This window comes from Gavialis gangeticus, unplaced genomic scaffold (assembly GCF_001723915.1).
Source record: "Gavialis gangeticus isolate Ggan-Ray unplaced genomic scaffold, GavGan_comp1, whole genome shotgun sequence".
NCBI classification, from domain to species: Eukaryota; Metazoa; Chordata; order Crocodylia; family Gavialidae; genus Gavialis; species Gavialis gangeticus.
Genome location: NW_017728992.1, coordinates 19,421,853 through 19,429,849, shown reverse-complemented (window position 1 = coordinate 19,429,849; position 7,997 = coordinate 19,421,853).

Sequence of the window (7,997 nt, the reverse complement as noted above, 5' to 3'; positions counted from 1 at the left end):
CCCCGCGGTATGGAAATGACCAATTAACGCTGCCATCTACTCACCCACCACAAAATTCCAGGCCCCTAAGGAATGCAGACAGCTGTGATGTGGCCTCATGGGCTGGGAGTTGAGCACCCCTGTTCTAAGAGAGAGACTGTAGGTAGTTATAGAAGATAAAATATGTAGGTAAAAATGTGATGTATTAATTTGCCCAAGACAAATTCTGCAAGAAATTTGAGGGTTTACAGTGGCCTACTGGTCTCCAGAAAAATCTGGAATTACTATCCAAAGATGTTATGTGAAAGGTGGGTACTACCATGACCTCCTTTTATGTTTTTCATATGGAAATGTTTACAAAGGGTATATAATTGTTGTGTTTGTAGCAAAACCCCCAGGTTTTTTTTTTATTATTTAAAAATGCATTCCCTCCCCTTCCCCAATCATTTCTGACTTTTTCTCTCTGCCCTCCCTATCCCTTATAAACAAGTATAAGTAATCTTCCATTCTGAAGTGGGTTTCCTTCCCCAAGCAAAGGACCTGGACTCTGTTCCCAAATACACCTTGACTCCATTCCCTCCACCAAGGCTTTCTTCTCCTGCTACCATTGTGTGTGTGTGGGTGTGTGTGTGTGTGTGTGGGAATGAATAACTTCATGGGGCTCTGTAGTGTGTTGACTGTTTAATAAACCTGTTATTTTGGAACCCCGAGTTGGGTTTCTGTGTTACTGACCTGACCCTGCTCCAATCTCTGCTCGCCTCCGCCACCCCTCACCTTGGCTCTGTTCTCCTCTATCCCCGCCATCTCTACCCCCTGGCTTTCTCTCTCTCCCAACCTTATCTGTGTCTCCCTCACCATCTCCCAGCTTTCTCTGCCATCCCAGCTTTATTTTCTGGTTTGCCTCTGCTCCCCTGACTCTGCTGCTCCTCTGGTGTCCCCAGACTCTGCCATCACCCCTTTAGCCTGGCCCCAGGATCTCTGCCATCTCACAGCTCAGGCCCCTGCCTTCTCCTGGCTTTTCCCCACTCCACTACCCAGTCAGCTCTGTCAGCCTTCCAGCTTATCTCCATTCCCTCCCATCTTTTATCCCATGGCTTCTGCTCTGACTGCTTCTCCCAGCTACCCTCTTCTGTCCCCCAGCACCTCTCTGTTGTTTACTGGCTTTTCCCAACTCCCAGCTTCTGCCCTTTGATCCCCCCAGTGGCTGCCTGGCTCTCCAGACACCCCTGCTCCAGCTCAGCCCAGCTTTTCCAGCCCTCACTGGCTTCAACTCCCAGTCCCTAGCTTCTCCCGGGTTCCTGTAGGCTCCTGGCCTGTGTCAGTTCCTGAACCCAGCCCCAGCCAGTTTCTGAACCTGGCCCCCAGCTCCTGCAGCTTCTCTGTTTTTTTCCCGGCTTTCCCTCAGCACCTACAGCCTCCCCTAAGCTTCCCCATTTTTTCCCCAGTTTTCTCCCAGCACCTGCAGCCTCCATAGAGCTTCACCAGCTCTCTGACCAGTTCCCCAGCCTGGCTTTAACCCCTGGCATTCCCCACAGCCTCCCAGCACTATCTCCTGCTTCTGCTGCTTTTTCCTGGCCCTGGCCACCTCTTCCCAGCACCCACAGCTTCCTCTCAGAATCCACAACCACCATCTGGCTTTTCCCCACTGCTTCCCAGGTTCCCCAGCTCCACCAGCAGCCTCCCCACAGCTCCTGGTTTCCCCCACCACCCACAGCTTCCTTGGCTCCCTGGCTTGATCTTTGATCCAGCTTCCAGTTTCCCCTGGCACCTGCATCTTCCCTGGCTCCACCTATAGCCCCTCCTTCTCCCTGGCTTCCCTGGCTTCCCAGCTTCTGATCCAGTCCTCCACCTGCTGCCTCCAGTCCCTAGTCAGCTGCTTACCTGGCTCCAGCCTTCTCCTTAGTTCCTTCCTACTTTGTTGTGGAAGAAACTAGTGGCCAGGCCAGGCTGGGTATGTGAAACATGACAGGCCCCGGCTGCCTGGTGCTGCTGCAGCCAAACTGAGCTATAGTGGAGTGAGGAGCCACCCTCAGAGGTAACTTTGAGCTGCATGCACCCAGCAGGCAGCAGCTTCACACCCCTGGCACCAGCTCCAGTGAGGACCTGTGGCCAGGGGTAGTTGCAGCTCCTGCTCCAGGCCTGGGGTGCAATGTGTCCTGCTCTGGGTGTTGCACCCACTGTGCCAGCTGGGGATGGAGCCCATGGCTATAGTGCAGGGTGCAGACTGGGGGTGGGGCTGGTAGCCGAGGGTGAGGATGGTGTGGGATAGTGGGGAAAAGGGGATGTAGCAGCTCAAGTAAAAGTGCAGAGGTGTCTGGGGTGTGAGATGCCTGGTAGGTTGCAGTGTGCCAGAATTCCTTTGTGTATATTGAGTCCATGAGTTTCTGTACTTACTACCTAGGAGGCTGATGAAGTGCAGTTCATAGGCCCAGCTCTGAAAAGTGGTTCGTACATTCAAACAAGCACCTAACCTCATCACCAGAACTGAAGCCAACTTTCTACAGCTCAAAACACAAAACCTGCCAACTAGCTCCAGTACCCCCACAAACTGCACACCGGAATCTATCAAAGACAGCAAAACTCAACTACCTGTTGGGGCACATTGCTCATGAAAAAAACATTCTGCCTCCAGTCTCTCAGGCCTGATCTTGAGAGAGAACAAATTACAATGCATACCACTTTTCAGAGCTGGGCATATGAACTGAACTTCATCAGCCTCCTAGGCAGTAGGTACAGAAACTCATGGACTCAATATACACAGTGGAATTATGGCACAACGCAACCTGCCAGAAATCTGACACCCCAGGCACTTCTGCACTTTTACCTGTGTTGCTACATTCCCCTTTCCCCCCTAACCCTCACCCCAACCTGTCCCTCCCCTCCGATGCCTCTATTTCCATTTTCACTGACTGGCTTTCCTGCCTGCATTGCAGGCCAAGCCAGCCTCCAGCTTCTTTACTATTCCTTCTATCCAGGACCAACTGCAGGTACTTCCTCAGCCTGACAAAGGGGTTTTCAACCCTAAAGGTGGCATCCCAAGCAGATAAGCTGAGCTCACTGAGAGCCTCACAATTGCACTGCAACCAGCAAGCATCAGGCCTGTCAAAGACGTGACAGGTCTGGGCGTTCCCCAGCCAGGATTTTGTGTACGCATGCTTCAGCTAGAGGTTATGGTCCTACCCACCTTTCACCAGGGGATCATTGGTCCTGGCATTTACAGGGCTGCTGTGCCACCAGCAGTCCCACCAGGCCTCCCTACCCTGGCAGGGTGCAGTTTTAGTGATCATGCCCAAGACCTGGGGCCTCCTCCTTCCCCATAGCCCCAATCCTATATCTCCAAGTGTTTTCCTGGCAGGGGAATGAGCTCAGCAGGGAAGTGTTCTTCCCCTGCTGGCTGGTGATGCGGTTAGTGCCCCTTCAGCTGAAAGCAGGGCATTACTTGGCTTTTAAAAAACTCAAAAAAGGAAATTGGTGCAGATAGAGTGAGGAGGGTGGCACTCAGTCCATCTGCAGGTGGAGCTTGGGGAACCCCAGCAGCTGGAAGTTCACCTTTAGGAACACGAGCTGCTCCACCAGCATAGGATCCAAGCAGGTGTGGTGGGGTGTCACAACATCCCCAGCAATGCTGAACGTGCTTTGTCTTGGAACACTGGTCAGTGGACAGGACAGGTGTTTCCAGGCAACCATGGCCAGATCCCGCTACATCTGCCTACAGTTTGCCCAGTAGGCCAAGGTGTCGCAGTCCAGTGGCTCCACATCCTCAGTGTGATAGGTAGCCACTGAAGCCTTGGCGCTACCTGCTGGAGGCTGGGGTCTGGTGCGTTTGGACCCCAGCATTGAAGCCATGCCCATGACACACATTGGTAGTGGCTGGCATGGAGGAGACTTGCTTGTGGTGGCACTGGTGCTGGTGCTGGGAGTGCTGGAATGGAAAAGTGGATCCCCGATTTCCACATGCCCTCACCTCTGCATTTCAGCTTTCCTGACTTTGTTCACCAGCACCTGCATCCAATGATCAAGGGTTTTGAGGCTGCCAGTGCACTTGCTCCCCTTTACCCTCAGGTCGCACATGCCTGCCATCATGTGTACCATACTGGACTGCAAGGGATCCAGCCGTCTCCTGATGCCCTCCTTCAGCTGCCTCACCAGTGCCTGCACATCTGGTGAGAGCAGCCTTCCCCAGCCAGGAGCACAGATCCCCTGGAACTTCTCCATTTGGTTCTCCAGTTTCCTCATCAGAGTGATCACCTAGCTGAGGAAAGCATCACCAGTGCTAAGGGTCTCAGTGGCCTCAAGGAAGGGCCTGAGGACCAGCAAGATCTGGGAGATGGTACCCCACTCAGCTCTGTTTAGGGGGCCACTGATCCTAATCTCCCCAAACAAGGCCATCTCATGGATGACAGTATGTTGCTTCACCAAACTTTCAAGCATCAGGTATCTGGAGTTCCTCCAAGTCTCCACATCCTGTATGATTCTGTGCTTCAGGATGCTCAGCTCTGCCTGTTTCTCCCTCAGCATCTCGCTCCCTTTGATGCTGCAGTGGAAGTAGCCCACCACCTTCCTGTATTTCAAAATCAGCTGACTTGTAGCAATAGTGGTAGTGGCGCCATCACCAGCAGCCTTGTCCTCCTCCAAGGCATCCCTTACTATTGGGTGCAGCCTGTGTGCCACACAGTGGATGCCAACAAAGTTGGCATCATGGACAGCCTTCACTATATTGGCCCCGTTCTCGATGACCATGAGCCCACGGGTGAGCTTGGACTGCCCAATGAGCTACCCCTGCACCATGTGGTTCATGTCTTGCCATGTGGGACTCATCCAGCACCTTGGTTTGGAGGAGAGTGCACCGACAGCCTGACTGATTGCACCAGTGCCCTGTGAGGAAGATGTAGGTGTGATCGCCATCCCAGCTGCTTCAGATGTCAGAGATGAAGTTCAAGGCTATCTGTGGCCCTGCCTTGCACAGCTCCTCCCTCAAGTACTCCCAGCACACCTCATACATGGAGGGCAGCAGTACTTTCCTAACGGTGGTGCATGTGGGCACTTTGTAAAATGGGGCCAGAAGTACTATGAACAACCTGAACCCTGGCCACTCGACTAGGGAGAAGGGCTGGCTATCCAGAGTAAGCATCTTCCCAATGCTATGGGTGATCTTGCTCATCTTGAGAACGTGCCCTGCTTTCTGTCCACCTTTCTCCCACTGGTCCAGGGTGGCCTGCCTCTGCTTTGTGGGGAAGGGGGGATTTGGAATGAGCAGGGGACTTCCCTTTTGGCATACTCACACTGGTGCCAGGCTGAGTAGGAAGAAAGGCAAAGGGCTGCTGCCTCCTCAGATGCAGCAGCATCACCGTGGTGGAGAAGTGTCTTATGTCCTTGCCACAGCTCATGTGCCTTCAGCAGCGCTGGCAGATGGGAAACCTGGGATCATCTGTCACCTCAAAATGCTCCCACACTACACTGTGCCCCCACTTCTGGGTTGAGGATGAGGATCCTGCCTTTTCCCAGTCTTGAGCAGGCTGAGGCTGAACAGCAGGAGGAGCTGCCTCAGCTGAGCCACTTGCCTCCACAATGTCAGCTTTCTCCAAGTTGCTGTTTTCTGGAGAAGACCTGGGTCTAGGGGAAATTTGGGGGGTGTGGAGAACAAACTCTGATTCCCCCTCAGTCCCCAGAATTGCTTGAGCCAGCATGCTCAGCATCCCTGGTTCTAGCTCCAGCTCCTCCTCTGGCTGTTGGAGGCTCACGCTGAGAGCTGAAGTTGGAGTGGAGGGGACAACCATTCCACTGCTGGTGCCCGCATCTGGACTGAGCAGAGGTCGTCCAGGTACAGGGACATTAGGTGCAGACACTTCTCCCACCTCCTGGCTTCCACTGGCAGCACTGATGTCATGGCTGCCTGGGAAGAAAATGTGTCTGTGTTGGGGGGGGTGGCTTGCAGCTCTAGCTCTCCTCCTACCCCCTTTTTCCTCCCCTGCCAGAAGACCTGGCACTTGCCTTTCCAGAACGTTTCATATTGATCTTTCCTGTGCTGAAAAAGGTCTCTCTCTGTGCGTGAATCCTTGTTTATTGTGTGTTTTATTCCCTCTGTTGTGTGCGTGCGCTGGCCTCTTCTTTGATTGTTTGCTATAGTGTTAAGAGTTATATAAAAAATGTGTGCTGTCTGTCTGTCTTCTTCTATGAATATCTAACTTTTCTTTATATTGTGTCTGTCTGTGTCCCTGTGTCTGTATGTGTCCTCAGAGTTTTGTACTAATTATCACTAATTCACACTGTGGCAGGGCACTGTGTGTGCCTGCCACTTTAAGGCCCTGAAGCTGGCAGCCTCCAGGTGCCTAATAAGGGCAGCCATTTTAGGTTCAGGGCTGCCTATATAAACAGGGCAGCAGTTTGGCTGCTGGAGGTTAGGCAACAACATTGCCTGGCTAGAGGGCTTCTGAGTTTCATCTGGAGGTAAGGGAGGAACTGTAGGGGATGGTAGGAGGCTTCTGGTCCTGGGTATGACCTAAAACTACACCCTGCCAGAGGTGGGTGGCCTGGTGGGGCTTCCAGTGGTGTAGGAGTCCCCAGGAAATGCCAGGCCAGTGATCACCCCAGTGAAGGGCAGGTTGGGGAGCCATAACTACTAGCCCTCACCTTTGGGTGGGTTGTGTTCCACTGGAGGTAGTTGTGGGGGTGCAAGCCCTGAGGAAGAGAGTAGAGTGTTGGAGGCTAGGTGTGGCTAAGGCTCCCTGAGCCCTGTGGGGGGTTGAGACCCTGAGCTGGAGAGTTGGGGCCAGGCATGGCTATGGCTACCTGAGCCCCCTGAGGAGGGAAGCCCTGAGACCCTGATTAGAGGGATCATTGCAAGCAGTGAGAAGCCCCCAGTGTGAGGGGGGGCAGTGTGAGAAGCCCCCAGTGTGAGGGGGGGCAGTGTGAGAAGCCCCTAGTAGAAGCCCCAGGGTGAGGGGCAGAGATGTGGAGCCCAGTGAAGGAAGAATGGGGGCTTAGCCAGAGACAGAGCTGAGTCATGACCCCAGTAAGTCCTCCAATGTTGGGAGGCAGAGTTTGGGTCAAATATAACATCTGTAGGAGCACCATGAGTTGTTGCCTGGGTGGGAGAGAGTCCCCTGTGAGACCCTGAGCACCAGTTGTGGTGTGAGGTAACCCAGCTCCCCATGTCTGTGCAGGAGGACCCCAGGAAAAGAGTTCAGGTCATAACTCAACACCTGCCAGAGTTTGCCCTGACTGGCCCAGGCAGGGGCCAGGACCAGGAGGGTCAGAAGGGCAAGGAGGCCCGCCGAGAGGGATGTCCAAGAGCCAGGGGCCTGGGGTCCCGACTGACCTGGAGGTGGGCCAGGAATAGAGGAGCCAAAGATCCCAGTGAGGGGACCACACCTGAAGGGGAGCCGATAGCAGGGAGATATGTGGCCTGGTATGATGACGACAGAGTCCGCCTGAAGGAAAGAACCCAGGTGGGGTCCTACAGTAGGATTCTGGTGCCCATCGTGTGGGACTGGTGCATATGAGAACATGATGTCATCTGCGAGGCTTGGGCTGTGGTGTAGGGGAGGAATGGAGCTGCAGGTAGTGACCCCTAGCAGTGGGGCAGAAAATGTGCAGCCTCCCACTTAAATTGCATCCATTAATTAATTATTAAGATCAAGGCATGATCCGCAAGGAAGTGGGTGATTAGTTCAAGAACAGGTGAGTGAAAATATTCAACCAATCACTGATTCTTGACTACTCCAGTAATATAAAGTATTCCATAGAAAGACTTCCATGTGTTTCATTGGGTGATGTGTTAGTTTCCTATCACTTTAAACCCTAGACAAAGAATTTTTAAGTCTGACTAGACCTCAGGGATTTTCTTGGCTCCTTGAGAACTGTTCACAATTAAATTATCTCTTAACTGTAGTCCTAACCACATGAGAGCCTTGCTGCCAACCTTCAGAACAACTTGTTTCATCCAGGCACATAATAATAAAAATCACACTGCAGCATTTGTTGTAGTCTTTTTTTTTTTTTTTCCTGATGCATTTAAA